The 19123-nt window shown below is 41.1% G+C and overlaps 1 protein-coding gene across 2 annotated transcripts in view; it reads left to right on the top strand.

Annotated features, from left to right (window-relative positions):
• The first annotated feature begins 667 nt into the window (after nucleotides 1–667).
• KDM4B (lysine demethylase 4B) overlaps nucleotides 668–19123 on the top strand; it is a 255297-nt gene continuing 236841 nt past the window's right edge. For both annotated transcript variants that reach the window (XM_043986635.1, XM_043986644.1), the window contains exon 1: nucleotides 668–879. The gene's annotated coding sequence lies outside the window, so the exon portion shown is untranslated. The remainder of the gene's footprint in view (nucleotides 880–19123) is intronic.

Genomic DNA, 19123 nt, shown 5'->3' on the forward strand with positions numbered 1-19123 from the left:
CTTGGGGAAAGTCATAACCTCTGGGCCTCAGTTTCCTCATTATGACCTGGGCCTTAAGTCCCACATCACCCGGGCCAGCGCTGCACCACCCCGTATTTTCCAAGTGTCCAGGAGGTCTTTCCATCCCCATTTCATTTCCCCCCCTTCCTTATCGGGTGCTAAGGCCTGTACAGGCACATTTAAGAGGTCTCCAACATTCGGAGAAGCTCCCATCTCTCCAAGCCCAGCCTGCTGTTGTGCTGGGCATCACGTACTCATTTCCCAGCCTGATTGCAAGGGCGGGGGCTCTACTGAGAGGGGCTTGAATGACATCTGCCACATCCATTCTTTGCGCCTCCGGCTTGCCTTGCAGCCAATAGTGGTTCAATTTAGTGCAGCCGGTAGGCGGGCCCTAAGGCACCGTTGTCAATCCGAGTCCGTTTAGCCATTGGGTTGGTCGAGAGTGGCTGAATGGTGTTCGTGGGGTCCAATGGGAGTGTGGCCGGGCAGCAGGCACGTGGGAGGGTCGGGAGTCCTGCGAGCTAGTCCAATGAGGAGGTGCGGCCTCCCTGGAGGCCCGGCCAATCCGTGCGCGAAATCCCTCCTAGCCCACCTCTTCGCTGGCCAAGGGGCAGGGCCTTGCCTTGTTGATCGGCGGAGCGGAGGGGGAGGGGCGGAGCTGTCAGCCGTGGCCAATGGGCGGGCGGGTGTGGGTGCTGGGGCCAATGGCGGCTGGGGCGGTGCGGGCCCTTCGCGGATAGAGCTTCTGCTGCGGTGGGGTCGAGTGCTGGCCGAGCTAGCGAGCGAAGGGAGCCGGCCCGAGCTAAGGAGCCAGAGGCGGCTGGCCCAGCCACCCCGCGAAGGACTGACGGAGCTGACGCGCCGGGCGGCGGCCATCAGGTGAGACCGAGGGTGCCTTCGCCTCGGCGGAGGGAGGCCCAAGCTTGGGGGAGTCTCTCACACCCCCCCCCCCGGCCCTGTTCACCCCGGGCTGCGGCCGCCCCCTCACACCCCCGGGGAGGCGACGCGAGGCGGCTGGCGTGCGGGGCCGAGCCGTGCCTGTCCAGAAAGGGCGAGCGCCATGGCGGGCCCGGCGGGCACGGAGTGAGCGCGGCGGGGCCGCGGGCCTGTGCCCTGCCGGGGCCGGGGAGAAAGCTCCGCTGGCCCAGTGCGTCCCGGGCCCGGCCTGGCTCTTCTCCCCTCCTCCATCGCGGCTCCTCCGCCGCCGCCCTCCCCCGCTCATTGTCTCCAGCGCCCCGCCTGGCCGCTCGGGTCCCCGCGCCGGGGCCGGGGCTGGGGCGTGGGGGTGGGGGCGGGGGCGGTGTCCCCGCTCAGGCCCCGGCCGGACCGGGCCGGGCCAGCGAGGGGCGGTTAGATGCGTTAACTGCCCCTGCCGGTGGGGGGCCCCCTCCCCCTCTACCCCTCCCCCCCCCCCCCCCCCCGGCTTCTTTCTCCCGATTCTCAACTCCTCTCTTCCCCGAGCCGGGAAATCGTGCTTCCCTGGCTCCCCTGCCGCCCCCAGCCGTACCGGCCGAGCTGTTTTCCTCGCCCGGGGAGGCGGGGAACGCGCTCCGCTCGGAGGCTCGGGAGCCTGGTCGGCGGCGCCCGCCGGCTGTCACCCGGCCTGTGCCGGCCAGGCTCGGCCCGAGCCGGAGGAGGAGGAGGAGGAGGAGCTGGGACACAATGGGGGCCGCGGTGCCCGGGGAGGGGGGAGGGCGTCGCGCGTGGCCGGTACGTTCTTTCTTTCCACCAAGCCCAAGGAGGGGGGGGAGCGGGGAGAAGGGAGTTGGGGCTTCGTGGGGCCGGATGGTGCCTTTGCACCGGGTCCTTTTTTGTTTTGGGAGGGTTGAAATGCAGCGTTTGTTTGGAGTAGAGGGTAGCAGCCCTGCACAAAAGACTTCTTCGGTGACAATTGTGGGTGGTTCCAACACACCCTTGCAAATGAGGTGTTAATGAATTAAAAAAAAAAGCTCCACTACATTTGGAGAAGTAGGGCCTGGTCCCTAAACCGCGGTCTGGAAGGGGGTGGGGGTGGGTGGGGGGGTGTCGCTTGGGTCTGTGACCAAACTGGATATAGAAGTTGAGTCCCTATAAGTGGTGATGGGAAGGACTGATTCCGAATACACACAATCCAGCCCTATTACTTTTCGAATATGGATGGATTAGGAAAGGGTTGAGGAATTGACACATTCTTAAAATACTTATAATCTTATGGAGTAGTTTTAAACTCAGTCTCTGGGACCAGAGACGCAGCTCCCGATGGAAAAGACAGAAAAGGTTAGCCAGGCTTCGGACAAGTTGGAAATTTCAATGATCCTAAATAGGAGAACTGGGCTGGTTGTTGAAAAAAGATGGTAGTTTGGTTTGAGAATCACAGCATGCTAGCTAAGCCTTCTAGCTTGAGATAAGAAAGCCCTGAAATTGAGTCAGTCCTCTCTACTCGTGGTAATTGATTTGAGTTGTTTTCTGGCAAGCCTTAGAGTCCTACTATGAGATTGCACAAGGCACGTGAATTTTTCTTCAAAGTTTTCTTTGCTTGTTTATTGGGACAGTTCTAGCATTAGCCAAGGCCATCCTGACAGTCCGGTGTTAAAGCATTGGACACAAATTAGAAAGATTGGAAAGGATATTTTGAAACTCTATTAAATGTACATTGAGATGGTGAAATTACCATGTCAAGTTTAAATGTTCTTGTAAAATGGTTATATTGAGTAGAAAAGCAGCTTATGTTATTTAAAGAAGCAGAAGAATATAGTGGGGAAAAGCATCTAATCTTGATTCCAGAGGCCCTGGGTTTTGTTGCTCACTCCTCTCCTGACCCTAGGAAAGTCGTTCTTTTGGGTTTGTTTCTACATCTACAAAATGAAGAATTCTAAGGTCCCTGAAATCTCCATAGCTATGATTCTGATTGGTCAGTAATAATAACTGACACATAGAGTTTAAGGTTAGAAAATCTCTTTTCTGGATATTACCTTATTTCAGCCTCAGAATAATCCTGTGAGGTAGCTACAGGTATTATCCCCATTTTACAGATAGATAAACTGACAAATTTTTCTGGTTTCATGAGGAAAAATCATAGCTTTGCTATGCCATGTGTCATATCTTAGTGATTTACTGGGACTGAAAAAAATTGTTAAATGATGATTTTTGTGATGATTGTCTTTGAATTTACTGGGTTCTCAGACTATGTAGGGTTGGACAAGCCTTTTTAGCTTCTGCCAGATCTGGTGTTCAGAATACTGAGGGTCACTTCCTTCCATGTTACAGGAGAAATTTAGTAAAAGCTGCATTAAAAGAAAATTAAGTAAAATAGGCCCGAGGAGTATTCTTACTTCAAATAACTGAATATTTGCTAAGATAGGTAAAGAAATCTTAGTTTGAAAGAAAAAACTAGGAAAAAAAAGGAATGACAGACTTATTAGAATTTAGCAATTCACTTTTTTGTGCCTCTTTGGCAGTCTGAGAAAGCTGATCCCTTTGTAGGAGAATGTTTTTTACTGCATAAAATAATAAAGGAAATAATTACATAGAAATACAGTTATTAAAATAGTTTTAAAAACAAATTTAGGGACCCAAGTTTAAGAACTCCTGTATTAACCTGTTATCTAGATCCTGCTTCTTTGTTTTAAAGGGTATAAGTGTTCCATCTTTAGGATATAGGAATTTGGGCAACCTAACCTTGTTTAAACCATCAGAAGCCAAGCCCATTTTTTTCACAATGGAGTATGGTCCATTTCCTTTATGTTCTGGCTTCTCATCCTTGAGCAAGCCCTGGCCATTTTTGACTTGTACCACCAAAGTACAGGGAGGTGCCCCTCTATTGAAGTCGTGGTTGTTTGCTGAAGTCAAGGCAGCAATAGTTGCCTCAGTCTGGTTGTAGTAGGACTGTCTTGCTCAACATTTTAAGGTCAATACTCTAGCCTACACCTCCTCCCCAAGTCTTTATTTTACACTAGACTTAGCAGTGGCTGCATGTTGACTCTTAGCTTTTGTCTTTACTAATAGCACAGAATAGAAAAATGGTACTTTTCTTATGAACCATTAAGATGGGTTGTTAGCGTATATATGTATATATGTATGTGTATATATACATACATATATATATACACACACATGCATATATATACATACATATATATATATAAAATACAGTTTTTCATCTCTGCTCACTGTTTTAAGGTGTGGCTGAAATCAAGCAGCACCATTTTTTAACTTGGTCAGAGTTGAATACTTAAATAATTCAGTGCTTAAGTATCTGCAAACTTGATTTTGCACCTCTCTTCCCTGCCCACATCTTTTAGTAGAGCTACTTACAGGTAGCCAGATAGATCTGACACATCCTACTTTACTGGGAGTGAGTGATGAATAAGTAGAAAGGTTTGGATAATGGACAAAAGTGGTGTCCCTCAGTGAAGTACTTGCAGTTAAACAGCCTAGCTCTTTGTTATCTATCTTAGGTGCTTAGGTAGCCACTTAGGATCTTTTTCTTAGTCTTTAACTCACCATTTAATGCTTTTGACTTCCCTGCTCCCTAACTTCTATTTCCTTGGCTTCTTTAACACTTTAGCTTCCCTTGGTTCTTCTGACCACACTGTCAGATTCTTTTTATTTTCTTCCTCCTTTTTCCACATTATTCACACACAATTCTTTGGGTGGTCTCTACTAAGGCTCTGTACTCTTTACACTTCTTCATGTTCTTCCTATGGTCCTTTGCCTTCCACTGTCATTTCTTTCCATTAACTTCCAACTGTGTACTGTAGACCAGAAGTGTCATACATCTAGCCTACAACACTTAGAATCAAATTAAAATGTAATTGAGAAATATTTGACAAAATGAAAATATGATAAAACATAGATAAAATTAAAATTTTAAACTGTTAGTATTTGGTCTGCACAAATCTAATGTAGTTTAGTGGCCCCCATTTTGTTTTTGTTTTTGTTTTGTTTTGTTTTGTTTTTAGTGAGGCAGTTGGGGTTAAGTGACTTGCCCAGGGTCACACAGCTAGTAAGTGTTAAGTGTCTGAGGCCAGATTTGAACTCAAGTACTCTTAACTCCAGGGCTGGTGCTCTATCTACTCCGACATCTAGCTGCCCGTTTTTTTTTTTTTTTAATAGTTTGACATTATTATTATAGCCTGTATTTCTACTTGTCTAACAGGACAGTTCCTTTTGAATATTCTTGCCCCCTTCCTCTTTCCAGGTCTGCACATCTAATACATAATTTCAAAAAGCTTCCCTTCCTCTTATCTCTTCTCATCAATTTTCCACCTATACTCCACTTAACATTTTTAATGGTTTTCTGGGTAAAAGTATACTTTGGCTCTTCTCTTTCCTTTATCCTTTGGACCAGGGTTTTTAGCCTTGGGTACCTGGACCTCTCTCATTCAACAGGTCTATCAACAGGTCTGGATGGGAAAAAATTGCATCTTTGTTTCAGTATAACTGCCTTCCTTTGTAATTCTATGTATTTTATTTTATGTATTTAAAAGCATTCTTAGAAAGGGTCCATAGGCTTCACCAGACTCCTAGAGGGATCCTTGATACTGTCCAAAAAGTTTAAGAAGCCCTAGATCTAATTTGTCACCAAGTCCAGTTATTTCTTCCTTGGAATATTATCATTGTTCTTGTGTTATGCCTTGAGAATCAGAGAATTCCATTGTTAGAAGGGATCTAAGAAGTCAATTAGTTTGATTCTTCATGGGAAGCCTCTCTTTATTACAGCTCTGAAAAGTAGTCTTCCAGTTTCCATTTGAAGCTTTCACCTATTGCTCCTAATAACTATTGTGTCTTTCCTTGACATCCTTCCCCCCCAACATTCCTGGTTCTTCCTATGGAATGCTTTCAAGTACTTTTCCAATCTTGGTGGCTGCCCTTTGAGCAGATATGGTTTTATTAGGGCAGAGTACAGTGGAACTTCCCTGTTCTGGAAAACTAGGATGACAGGATTACAGATGGGACAAGAGCTGGATGGAACCTTACTAGAAACCATGCAGACCATCCTCCTCATTCTATAGATGAGGAGGAAACTAAGGCCCAGAAGGGTTAAGTGACTTATACAAAGTCACACAACTGTTACTGTGAAGGTAGCCGAAAGTTGTTTGGTCTTTTTTCCTTTATTTGCTGTCATGTCATTTTACATAATTTGACTTCTCACCAGAACCTTTTAGACCTTTTACATAAGGTTGTTGTCTAGACATACATCATCTTGTACTTCAAAAGAACAAATCTGAAATATTTTATTAAGGTGCCTACTATGTATAAAGTACTTTGCTTGGTATGGGGGAAGGTCCAAAATTTAGAGAACCCTCAAAAATTTATAGCCTGTCAATCTGTAAACATTTAGGAAGCTCTTAAAGGCAACAACACAGGTAAAGTTTTAGAGAATTACAAAACAGTGCTGGATGAGGTCTCAGGAAATGTCATTATAGTCTGTGGGAGTCAGAGAAAGCTTCTTGAGGGAAGCTGTTTCATTTGGATTTAAGAATGGATAGTATTTTTTTCTTTTTCTTTTCTTTCTTTTTTTTTTTTTCGGTGAGGCAGTTGGGGTTAAGTGACTTGCCCAGGGTCACACAGGTAGTAAGTGTTAAGTGTCTGAGACCGGATTTGAACTCAGGTCCTCCTGACTCCAGGGCCGGTGCTCTATCCACTGCCACCTAGCTGCCCCTAGAATGGATAGTATTTCAACAGGTGATGATTGGGAAAGTCAACATTTCAGACATAAGACCTGAGTAAAGACATGACATTTGAGACTGTGTTGTATTTGAGGGGCAAAGCATTGTCTTGTCCACTTTGAATGGAGCTTATGATGCTTGGGAATAAGGCTGAAAAGTAGTGTGGTAAAAGATTGTGTGTACTGTCTGTAAGACAAGGAAATTTGAACTTTATTATAGCCAGTGGGGTCATAGGTTCATGGGTTTCAAGTTGAAAGGGACCTTAGAGAAAACAGACCTTTCCTTTCTTCCCCTTCCCAGATTGACTAGGGAGCCATTGAAGATATTTGAGCACTGGAGTGACCAGATTAGGTGGAAGAAAGATTATCCTATTAGCCTTATGAAGGAGCATCTCACATCCTGCTTAATGCAAGAGGCCTTTTTAGGTCATGTCCCGGTTCTGTCTGGGATTATTACTTCCCATTTATACTTTGTGGATATGTCTTGTATTTTTGTATGTAGTTGTTTGCATGTCTCTTCCATGTTACCCTATTTTTGCCCTTTTTTGTATCTCCTCTTAGCACAGTGGCTGGTACGTGGTAAAAGTACATAATAAATGTTTATTGGAGAGAGAATCTCGGAGATTGTGTGGGTTCATAAAAGCTAATTGTAGTAGTCTGGTTTGGGAGTGGGAGGTGATGATGGCCCAAATGAAAATGGTGCTTGTGGGACCAGAGAGGAGAAAGTATGTGTAAGGGATCCTTTTGGAAAGACAATGAACAGAACCTGTAACATCTCTTTGTCTTTTGAGTGAAATCAGATAACCTCTGGATTACAGGAAGGGAGAATGGTAGTGCCACAGACCTGAATGAATGAAGCATTTATATACATAAATAGGAATAACTAGGAGAAGACAGTAAAGTCAGAATTCTTAGCAGGTTTAGGGGGGATAATAAGCTTAGTATAAGACATGTTACCTTTCGGTGAGTGAGACACCCAAAAGTGGACTTTGCCCAGAAACAATCAAATTTATGCAGTGGATTTAACTTCAGTAGATTAAATATAAGTAAAGGAAATTAAGCTCATCCCTACTGTTTCATCTCATTGGATTTGATTCAGTCCTCTTCTGATCTTTTTGGATCCTTATTTTTGTCACATAGGGGATGAAACCAGTTATACATAACTCAGAGTAATTGTGAAGATTAAATGAAATAATATATGTAAAGATTTTTTTAAACCTTAAAATGTTATAGAAATGTGTTAATATTAGTGGTAGTTGTATTGGGATCACTCAATATATTTTCTATCCTTTCAACATCATGTAGAATTACCAATACCAAAACTAAAAGTGTTTCATTAAGAAATACTTGCCTTTTTTGAAATTACAAGCTCATCAGATATTAACTGATCGACTTTTTTTTTTTTTTTTTGGCAATGGGGGTTAAGTGACTTGCCCATGGTCACACAGCTAGTAAGTGTCAAGTGTCTGAGGCCGGATTTGAACTCAGGTACTCCTGAATCCAGGGCCAGTGCTTTTTAACCACTGCGCCATCTAGCTGCCCCCGGCTGATTGACTTTTGCTTTATGTCATCAAGAAACCAATCTCATCTATGTCTTGTTTAAAGTTTGAAAAATAATGCTTTAAAATCTCTTCATCCATATCATTGATAATAAAAAATGTTGACTAGAACAGGACCAAGGACAGATCCTTGGACAGTTTCACCAGACATCTAGGTTGATGTTGATTCTTAACCCTTACTCTTTTGATTTAGTCATTCACCTACTTAAATTGCACTATCTTCCAGTCTACACGTTTCCATTGAATCCACAAGTCATACTACAAATGACTTTGTCTAATGCTACTTAGTACCTATGTGGCCTTTTGGACATCATGGTATAGTAGAAACAGAAGTCTACTTGGACTCAGGAACACTTGGGTTCAAATTTTCCTTTTGACACCTAGGTTTATTACATGGGCAAATCACTTAGCCTTGCTGAGCCTGTCCCTTGTGTAAAATAGGAATAATTATGAGTAGTACCAACTTGAGTTGCTGGGATTCAAATGTGATAACATATGTAAAGTGTTTTGCAAATTTTAAATTGATACATTAATTTTATTGTTAAGACTTTGTTGTACTTCAGTTCATTTGTAAAAAATAAGGGAGTTGGAGGAGTTGATTGCTTTTTTAGTAATTTTTTTAATCAGCAAAAACTCCTCTCCCTCCCAACTGAGAAAGAAAGAAAAACATACCCTCAGTTACAAACATATATGGTTAAAGCACAACAAATGTCCACGTTAGCCATGTCAAAAAGAGTCTCATTTTGAACATTTGAGTCCTTTACTTCTCTATCAGGAGGCAGATAGCATGTTTCATCTGGAATTCATGTTTCACTGGAATTGTAGTTGATCATCGTGCTGATCAGAAATCCTTACTCTTTCAAAGGTTTCTTTTCTTTGCTGTATTCTTGTATTTACATAAATTGTTCTTCCGTTCTGCTTGGGGGGCAGCCAGGTGTCTGCAGTGGAGGTACGTAGAGTACTTACCCTGAAGTCAGGAAGACCTGAGTTCAAATCTCACCTCAAGCACTTACTAGCTGTGTGACCCTGGGCAAGTCACTTGACCCCACTTGCCTTAAACATCTGGGGCCCTCTCCAGTCATCTTAATGTATGTCTTGCCACTGGACCCAGATGGCTCCAGAGGAGAGAGTGAGGCTGGTTACCTTTGCACAGCCCTCCCTCACTTAAATCCAATTCAGTGTAAGTCATGACATCACCCTGATGTCATAGTCTTCAAGAGTGAAGGACAAACAACAACCATCTTCTATGTTTACTTTAAATCAGTTCACACAAGTCTTCCTAGGTTTCTCTGAAAACACCTCCTTCATTAGCTCTTAAAACATTCTATTCTATCACATATCCCATAACTTGTTCAACCATTTCCCAATTGATAGCTGCTTTCCAGTTTCCAGTTCTTTGCCACAAAAAAGCTATAAATATTTTTGCAAATCCTTAGTTTATTTTACCTTATGACTAATCCCTCCCTTAATCTATCCTCCCTCTAATTTCCCCCTCTTTCTCTTTCCCTTCTATTTTCCTTTTGAGTGAAATAAATTTCTGTAGCCACTTTTGTGTGCTTCTCTCCTTTGACAAATTTAGATGAGAATGAAGTTCATCAGCTGCTCCCCCAGTCCCTACTTTGTATAAACTTCTACTTGCACATGCCAATTATGTAAAATAATTTCCCCAAACCTTCCTCCTGTTTCCCCCTAATGTATTTCTCTTCCACTCCCTTTATTTTCTGTTAAAAAAGATCATTGACAAAACAAAACCCTTCCCAGGCGTTCTGTTTAATTAGACTTCCACTCTTGATTCCTGATAAGTTCTGAGGGAACACATGAATCATCTTCTCTAAGCAGTTTATCCTTGTTTTAGTCCCATGTGATTATTTGCTCATGCTTACTTTTTTGTGTTTCTTTTGACTCTTGTGTTAGTACTTCAAAATTTCTATGTAGCTCTGGTCTTTTCATCAGGAGCACTTGGAAGCTCTTCATGAAAGTTCATCTTCCCTTTTCTCCCAATAGAATTATACATTGTTTTGCTGGGTAAATTATTCTTGGTTGTAAGCCTATATCTTTTGCCTACTTGAGTATTATAGTAATTCAAGGTCTTAGCACCTTTATAGTGGAGTCTACTAAATCATGTGTGATTCCAACTCTGGCTTTTTGGCACTTGAATTCTCTTTGGCTGTTTGCAGTAATTTTTCTTTGACCTGAAAGTTGTGGCTTTTGGCTAGAATACTCCTGGGAGTTTTTCATTTTGAAGTTTCTGGAGGTGACCAGTGGATTCTTTCTATTTCCATTTTGTCCTCTGGTTTTAAGGGGCCTGGGAAGTTTTAAGGTTTCTTAAAATATATCTAGGCTCCTTTTTTGGACATGGCTTTCAGATAGTCCAATGATGCTTATGTTTTCTCTCCTCAATTTCTATTTTTAGTTTGAGATACCTTAAATTTTCTATTGTCAGTCTTTTTACTGCATTTTGATATTTCTGGTTGTCTTTTGAAATCATCATCTGATTCTATTTGGTCCATTTGAATTTTCAGGAAGTTTGTTGCTTGGACAAGGTGCTTAGTTGTTAATTCTCTTGATTCTTCCATAGTTCTCATTTGTTTTCCATTTTCCCCCTCTAGTGTTCATTTCATTTGTAAAAACATTTTAAACTTTAAAAAGCCAAACCCTTTCTTTCATCTCTTCCAGGAATGCTAGTCAGTCCCCAACGTATTTTTCTTTGCTTGTTGATGTTTGTCATTCCATTTTTCTGAGTTTGTGTCTTTAGTATCTCTCTCAGTGTAATAATTTTTTTTATTGTGTTCTTTTTTGTTTACTCATTCTTCTAATCCTGATTTAGGATTTGTTTAGGATTATTAGGACCAGACTGTTCTTGTCTGGAGGCAATGTCTAGGCTGGGGTAATAATTTTTGTGTTATTCCAGGTTCTCATGGACAGTTCAGGCTGGGGACCTGCAAGTTTTCAGTGCTCCCAAAGCAAGCTTGATCACTATTGATCTCCCTTTGCCCAAAACTTCCTTGCCTTTGCAAGTACTTGACCTGGGTTTGGGTTAGAGCTACAGACCTGTTAGTTTGTCATCTTTGGTGTTTCAGTAGACTCAGCAACTATCAGTTGAGTAGAAAGTTCTGCCGATTTAGAGTCACTCAACTCTTGATTCTCTTTTGGTTTAGGATCAGGCCCTGGTTATTCCTCTGCAGGCTTTAGATGGGACTAAGGAATTGAGACCCCACCTGACCCACACAGTTGCTGCTTACTTCCATACTTGCTCCTTGCTCAGTATATAGTCTAAGCATCATAATTGCTCCTCAGTCCCCCTGGATCTGTGACCCAGAACTAGGGAGAAATTGACAAAACTGCCAGTTGACCACCTGTTCCTGCACTCTGTCCAAGGTTGCAGAGTTCTGGCTTGGATCTGGGACTTTTTCTTACCCTGATGCATGGTCCTTGTTTAGTTTTTGCAGGAGCTCCTTAGCCATACTCTGTCTCTAGTTCCGTCTCCCTTTGCTGACCTGTGTTATAAAATGACATGACTTTTTTTTGGATTTCCCCATCAGGATTTGTTCTGGTATGTTTAAATCTGTTTGGGGTTTTTTGGAGGAGAGGTTGCTGTTTTTCTCTTTGCTATTCTTTTTTTTCTTTTCTTTTTTTTTGTGGGGCAATGGGTTTTTTTTTTCTTTTCTTCTTCTTTTTTTTTTTTTTTTTGTGGGGCAATGGGAGTTAAGTTCCTTGCCCAGGGTCACATAGCTGCTAAGTGTCAAGTATCCAGGGGCTGGATTTGAACTCAGGTCTTCCTGAATTCAAGGCCAGTGCTTTATCCACTGCACCACCTAGCTACCCCTTATTCTTTTTTTCTCTTTGCCTTAGAGTTGATGATTTCTAAAAGTCCCATTCTCTTGAGTCTAGCAACTCCTCCAAAAACTGAAATGAAGTTAGGCTGGCATGTTCTGATATTAAGAGTTCTTACTAATCACTGCTCACGAACTAAATATGTTAAATTTTGTCAGGGATTCAAGACAAATTCACTATCCTATATTTTGAAGACTCTACCCCCTTTCTCTTTGGTTTTTTGTTTTTAACTTTAAATTAATTAATTTTATCATAAAAGTATTTTTATTATTTTCCAGTTACATGTAAAGATAGTTTTCAATATTTGTTTTCTCCTCCAAACTTTTAGTTCCAAATTTTCCTCCCACCCTCCCTTCCCTCTCCCTACCCCAAGACAGGAAACAATCTGATACAGGTTATATATGTACAATTACATTAAACATATTTCTCCATTAGTCATATTGTGAAAAAAGAATCAGAACACAAGGGAAAAAACCTCAAAAAAGAAAAAAAAACAGCCAAAAAGTAGAAACAGTGTGGTTTCAATCTGCATTCAGAATCCACTGTTCTTTTTTCTGGATGTGGAGAACATTTTCTATCATAAGTTCTTTGAAGTTGTTTTGGATCATTGCACTGCTGAGAAGAGCCAAGTATATCACAGTTGATCATCACACAATGTTGGTTGCTGTTACTGTGTACAATGTTCTCCTGGTTCTGCTTATCTCACTCAGCATTAGTTTATGTAAGTCCTTCCAGGTTTCTCAGAAATCCTCCTTTCTTTTTTCTTTTTTCTTTTTTTTTTTGGCAGGGCAGTGAGGGTTAAGTGACTTGCCCAGGGTTGCACAGCTAGTGTCAAGTGTTTGAGGCTGGATTTGAACTCAGGTCCTCCTGAATCCACTGTACCACCTAGCTACCCACTGCTCTCATTGTTTCTTACAGCACAATAATATTCCATTACATTCATATACCACAACTTGTTTAGCCATTCCCCCATTGATGGGCATTCCCCCAATTTCCAATTCTTTGCCACCACAAAGAGAGTTGCTATAAATATTTTTGTATGTGTGGGTCCTTTTCTCTCTTCTGTGATCTCTTTGGGATACAGACCTAGTAGTGGTATTACTGGGCCCCCTTTCCCTTTTAAAAATCATTACAACATCCACTTCTATTCTGGTAGTATTTCTCTTGTTAGCCACAGTTTTTCAGAGGTCATCAAAAGAAACTTTGCAATCTGAGGCATTGGTTTTCTCATTTGTTAAATGAGGGAGTTGGATAACTTCTAGGGTCCTTTTCAGCTCCAAATCTGTGATCCTAAGTACATCTTCAAGTCCTTTCATTACTCTAGGATTTGGTTTCAGTGTACCTGTTTACTAGGTGCTCTGTTCTCTATTAACCATTTTTGTTGATTATTGAAGATAATTCTCCTGCAGTAAGAGAATAAAACTTACCTAAGGATTTCTTAACATTGTGTGTGTGTGTGTGTGTGTGTGTGTGATAGAATCTTTTGGCAATCTAGTGATTCCTAGGGACCCCTGCTTAGAGTAATGCTTTTTAGTGAATAAAAGAAACCAAAGATTAGTGAAAATAAGGATGGATTTTTTTTTCCCCTATCCAGATTCCCAGACTTCTGAAATCTCTCTACTGAACCTCAGGTTAAGAACCCCTTATCTAAAGAGTCTTAGATCTGATTTACTCTTGGACTTGGGTGTGGTATGCTTCAAAATGTACAGATGGTGCAAAGCTAGGAGGAAATAGGTAGTAACATGGTAGTTGAAAGAATTGGGATTCCAAAAAAGCCCCAGTAGGCTAGGAAGTTGGGCCAGATCTAATAATAATGAAATTTATTAGGGATCAAATATGAAGTCTTGCCTTGGGTTTTCAAGAAAATCACCTTCTCAGATAGAAAAGTGGAGAGGTGTGGCCAGCTAGCAGTTCATTTAGATAAGGTGTGAGGAATTTGAATGGACTACTAGTTGACTATTATTCATCATTGTGATAAGCCAGCCTCGAAAGAAAACTAACTGACTTCCTGTTCATCGAAAGAGGCACAGTGTTTAGGACTGGGAGATGATAGTGCTGCTGTTTGCCTTGGTCAGACCACATCTGTAATATTGTCTTCTGGGAATCTCGTTTTTCCAAGAACTAGAGAATGATTAAGGATGGCAAAGTGCTTCAAGATAATTAGGCAATTGGGATAGCCTTTGTAATTGATTTGCCCACCTACAGTCATCCTTGAAGCTTCCAAATTGATACTCTTAAAACCATGTCTGACAATATCACTTCCCTGTTCAAGAAGCTTCAGTTGACTGTTGAATCTAGGGCAGAGTATAAACTAATGCCCTTTGCAGTCTGACTCTGAGGTTGATTAGATGTTTTTTATATCTGACAATCTATATCCTACCTTCATACCTTTGCCTAGACAGTGTCATGCCTGGAGTACTACTCAACTTCCATGTCTTGAGAGCCCTAATTCTTTTCAAGGCATTGCTTGGTGTCACATCCTACAAGAAGCTTTTCCTCATTTGCCTAGTTATTAGTGTTCCTCCTGTATTAGGGCAGGGATTATTTCATTTTTATCTTTGTATTCCTAGTGCCTGGCACTTAGTTGGTGGTTAATGTATATTTGTTTTATTGAATCAAATTGTACATGAGCCTTGGTTGAAGGAATTGGATGTTTACCCTGGAGAGAAGACTTGAGGAGTTGTGATGGCTGGTTTTAAAGGGCTGGTTATTTGGAAGAGGATCAGGTTTATTTTGCTCAGAGGTAGAAATAGGAGTAGCAGCTAGAACTGTCAGGGAGACAGATCGAGGTATGATATGGACAAAAACTTCATGACATTTTGTAATTATACTGAAATGCTGTGGCTTTCCCAGGGAGAAGTATGAGTGGGTTTCCCCTTGAGGTTTTTAGGCAAATGTCGGATGACTCTTTTTTAGATTTTTGGAGAGGAGGATTCTTTTTCAGGTATGGATTGAATTAGACAGCCTCTCTAAAAGTATGGGAGGTGAATGGTTGGATCTTCTTCCTAGGTATAGTATACTTAATGTTTCTCCCATTATAAGTTTCTTGAGGGCAAGAACTGTGTTTCATTTGGTCTTTGTATCTCCAATGCTTAGCAAAGTGCCTCACACATTTTAAAAACTTAATAAATGATTGTTGATTGATTCTCCAACATAGTTTTTTTTTAAATCCTTCTTATTGTCCTTGAAATGCATACTGTACCTCTTGAGTCAGTTTTCCCCCTTCTCTTCCATTGTTATTATGCCCCAAGTACAGTCCTTCATCTCCACATTCCTAGATTTTCTAGATCAATGCTCTTCAAAGTTGAGGCCCTGGCTGTGGCCTTGACCTTAAGGGATTTGATCAGCCTGTAGGAGGATGGCATTGATGGGTTGTATCCCATCCTTCCTGTCATTATCCATAACCCGTAAGCCTAGCAAGTTGAGTTTTACTCCAACACAACCACATCTACCCTATACTCAAGTCTCTCCACTGCTGGACAAACTTAAACTTCCCTTCTTTAGCTCTGAGTGTTGGCTTCTCAATATAGTTATAACATAACATAGGTAGGATTCAGGTACCTACAGCAGTAGCTGCCTAGCAGGTACCTTTGGTGAAAATTTCCCTCAACCCCAGGATCTCTATCCCCTATCTGCCAGATCAGTGGTATCATACTAAAATAGAAATGGGTCCCTCTGGGGCCAGCATATTGACTTTTTGTTGTTCAGTCATTATTTGTGTCTGACCTGTGAACTGTAATGTTCATGGGGTTTTCTTGGCAAAGATACTGGGGTGGTTTGTCATTTCCTTCTCCAGTGGATTATGGCAAACAGATTAAGTAACTTGCACAGAGTCACACAACTAGTAAGTGTCTAGGCTGCATTTGAACTCGGGTCTTCCTGACTGCAAGGTCTAATGCTCTATCCACTGAACCACCTAGCTGCCTTCATACTGACTTAGAAAACCATAACTTGGGGACTGCTAGGTGGTGCAGTGTATAAAGCACCGGCCCTGGATTCAGGAGGACCTGAGTTCAAATCTGGCCTCAGACACTTGACACTATCTGTGTGACTCTGGGCAAGTCACTTAACCCCCATTGTCCCGCAAAAAAAAAAAGAAAAAGAAAACCATAACTTAATATTATCTATGTGGCATTCTGTTTTTATTTATTTTGCTGAATGCTTCCCAGTTTATATATGTGTGTGTGTGTGTGACACACATTTTTTTTTGGGGGGGTGAGGTAATTGGGGTTAAGTGACTTGCCCAGGGTCACACAGCTAGTAAGTGTTAAATGTCTGAGGCCAGATTTGAACTCAGGCCCTCCTGAATCTAGGGCTGGTGCTCTATCCACTGGGCCACTTAGCCTCTGAGGCCCCCCCCCCCATTTATATTTTAATCTGGTTCTGCCATACTTTGGAGTTTGAGTTTGACCCCTTTGCCCCAGATAACCTCATAGCTGCTGCAGGTCCCTCTTTAATGGTGGGCTCTGCACTTTAGAGCAATTACTGATGAGTAAAAGAAGTTCCTTTTCATTTTGGTTAGGAGGGAATGAGTTACCCAGGAATGGAGATGCTACATCTGTCTCAGATTTCATTACATTATCACCTCCCTTCTCTACCCCAAAACCCATCTCTTATGAGATAGTCATTCAGTCATTCAAATACATAAAATGTGGATGCTTGATTTGTCATTCTTATTCATCCAATATTACTAGGCATTTGGCCAAATCTTGCCATTCTTCTCTCAACATCTCTCACATCCATCCTTTTCACTTACCCATAGTCACTACCCTAGTTCTTATCCCTCATTACCTCTCTCACCCAGACTATTGCAATAGGCTTCTAATTGGTCTTCCTGCTTCAACTCTTCCGAATCTAATTCATCTTCCACATATTTGCCAAAATGTCCTTTAAGTTCAGATCTGATATCACCCCCTCTAATCAATAAAAACCAGTGACCTCCTTTTGACTCTAAGGTCAGTTCTAAATCCCTCCATTTGGCATTTAAAACCCTTTGCAACCAACCCTTCCAATCCTTACTCCCCATCCTGTACTTTGTGGTTGAACCAAGTTGGCCTTTTTGCTATTCTTAGAAAGAAAAGAATACAACTAAAACATTTAAAGAGGAATGAGAAGTTAAGGTATGATGCCATCATCCCTTAAGTAGAATTACAGAGAGAAGAATAAATTTATATGGAAAACTTTCTGCTGAGTTGAAATAAGACAATTCATTTTTGCTTTTTTTTGCATTGTTTGGCAAATATTTACACAGAGAAAGCACAACTCCTCCCAGAAAGCTATTATATTCATTTGGTATAATCTGTTATTTGATAGATTATCATGAGACAGCAGAAGAGGAGATATGATGGGATTGCCCCGACATGAGATCTGTGGCAGTTGGCCAATTATTGTCTCTGAGCCCCAGGTTCTGAAATCTGTCTAAAACATTTCTGATATGAATGTGTAAGGTCCTTTCTAGATCAAAATCTATGAACCTATTATGTATTTTAAAAGTATCTAAAAAGAAAATAATTTACCTGAGAGCAAGAGAGTTTTTTCCCATTAATAAAATATTTAAAATATAGCATATTAAAACAAAATATTGCATACTTTCTAATTTCTATTTTTAGTTTTATAATAGTTCAATAGCACCAATATACTTTTTAAACATTAAATTTACCTGTATAGGGTGTGTGGTAGACTACTGTTCTGGATTACCAGGATTGTTGCTTAATTCTTAGGATCCTTGATTTAGATTTGGAAGGACCATTTTGTCTTTTTATTATGTAGACAAGGTTGTTTTGTCCTTGTGTTATATAGTTAAGGAAATTGAGGGTCTCCAAGGTCAAGTGAGTTGCTCAGATACCTAGGTAGTAGGGCTGTCAGGATTTGAATGTGGGTCTGCTGGTTCTAAATCTAATGCTCTTTCTATTGTACTGTTTTTAGGGCTAGCTTTCACAATATTCCTTCAGATAGTCTATTCTCTCCATTTTCAGATGAAGAAATTGAGACTTGGAGAGATTAAGTTATTTGTCTAGGATCATATAGCAGTTTCTTAAATCCAGATTTCTTTCTTTTTTAAAAACTAATTAATTAATTAATTTTTTCCGTTACACGTAAAGATAGTTCTCAACTTTTGTTTATACAAGCTTTCCAATTTCAGATTTTTCTCCCTCCCTCCCCCCTTCCCTAGACAGCAGGTAATCTGATATAGGTTTTATATATATATATATATATAGTATGGTTCATTCAGCATCTATACTCCACAGTTCTTTTTTTTTTTTTTCCTTGGATTTGGAGATGCTCTTCTATCATGAGTTCCCTGGAACTCTTCTGTACTGTTGCATTGGTGAGAAGAATATAGTCCATCACAGTAGATCAACACTCAATGTTGATGATACTGTGTACAATGCTCTTCTGGTTCTGCTCATCTCACTCATCATCAGCCCACGCAAGACCCTCCAGGTTTCTCTGAACTCCTCCTGCTCATCATTTCTTACAGCACAATAATATTCCATTGTTTGAATCCAGATTTCTTGACACCAAGTCTAGCGATTACCAAGGCTTGCATTCTGTCACATTAAGCCACTTCCATTGGTAATATTTAGTGGAATGACATTTACTTTTTGATATGTTTTGTTATTATGAGTTCTTATTTTTTGGTTATGTGGAAAATCTTTATTCCAGAAGAGCCCAACTGCAAATATATAACACTTTCATCCTTCAATCTAATAGCCATTTCCAGTCAGCACTAAAAGCCTCTGAAACTTGATCAGCCAGTTTGGTTTGAGTTTTTTAACACATAGTACAGAGTCCTTTGTTTGCTGTTATAAGGTACAATGACTTGGGCAGAGTAGGCACTTAACAACTGTTCAAATGGAATTGCATCCCATGTTATTTGGAAGGAAATTAAACTTTGACTTAGATTAGACAAGAACAAAAAGGAAGTCACTGCCTTATGTGCTAGAATCCTGTCCCTATAAGGAAGGAAGAATAAGGGAACCTAGAAAGAAGTTCATAGATCTAGAGCTGAATGGGACTTCATAGACCATTTAGGAAAGAAGGAATAGAACAAACATTAAGCAAGCACCTGTTTTGTACC

Source organism: Dromiciops gliroides, chromosome 1 (assembly GCF_019393635.1).
Source record: "Dromiciops gliroides isolate mDroGli1 chromosome 1, mDroGli1.pri, whole genome shotgun sequence".
Classification (NCBI taxonomy): Eukaryota; Metazoa; Chordata; class Mammalia; order Microbiotheria; family Microbiotheriidae; genus Dromiciops; species Dromiciops gliroides.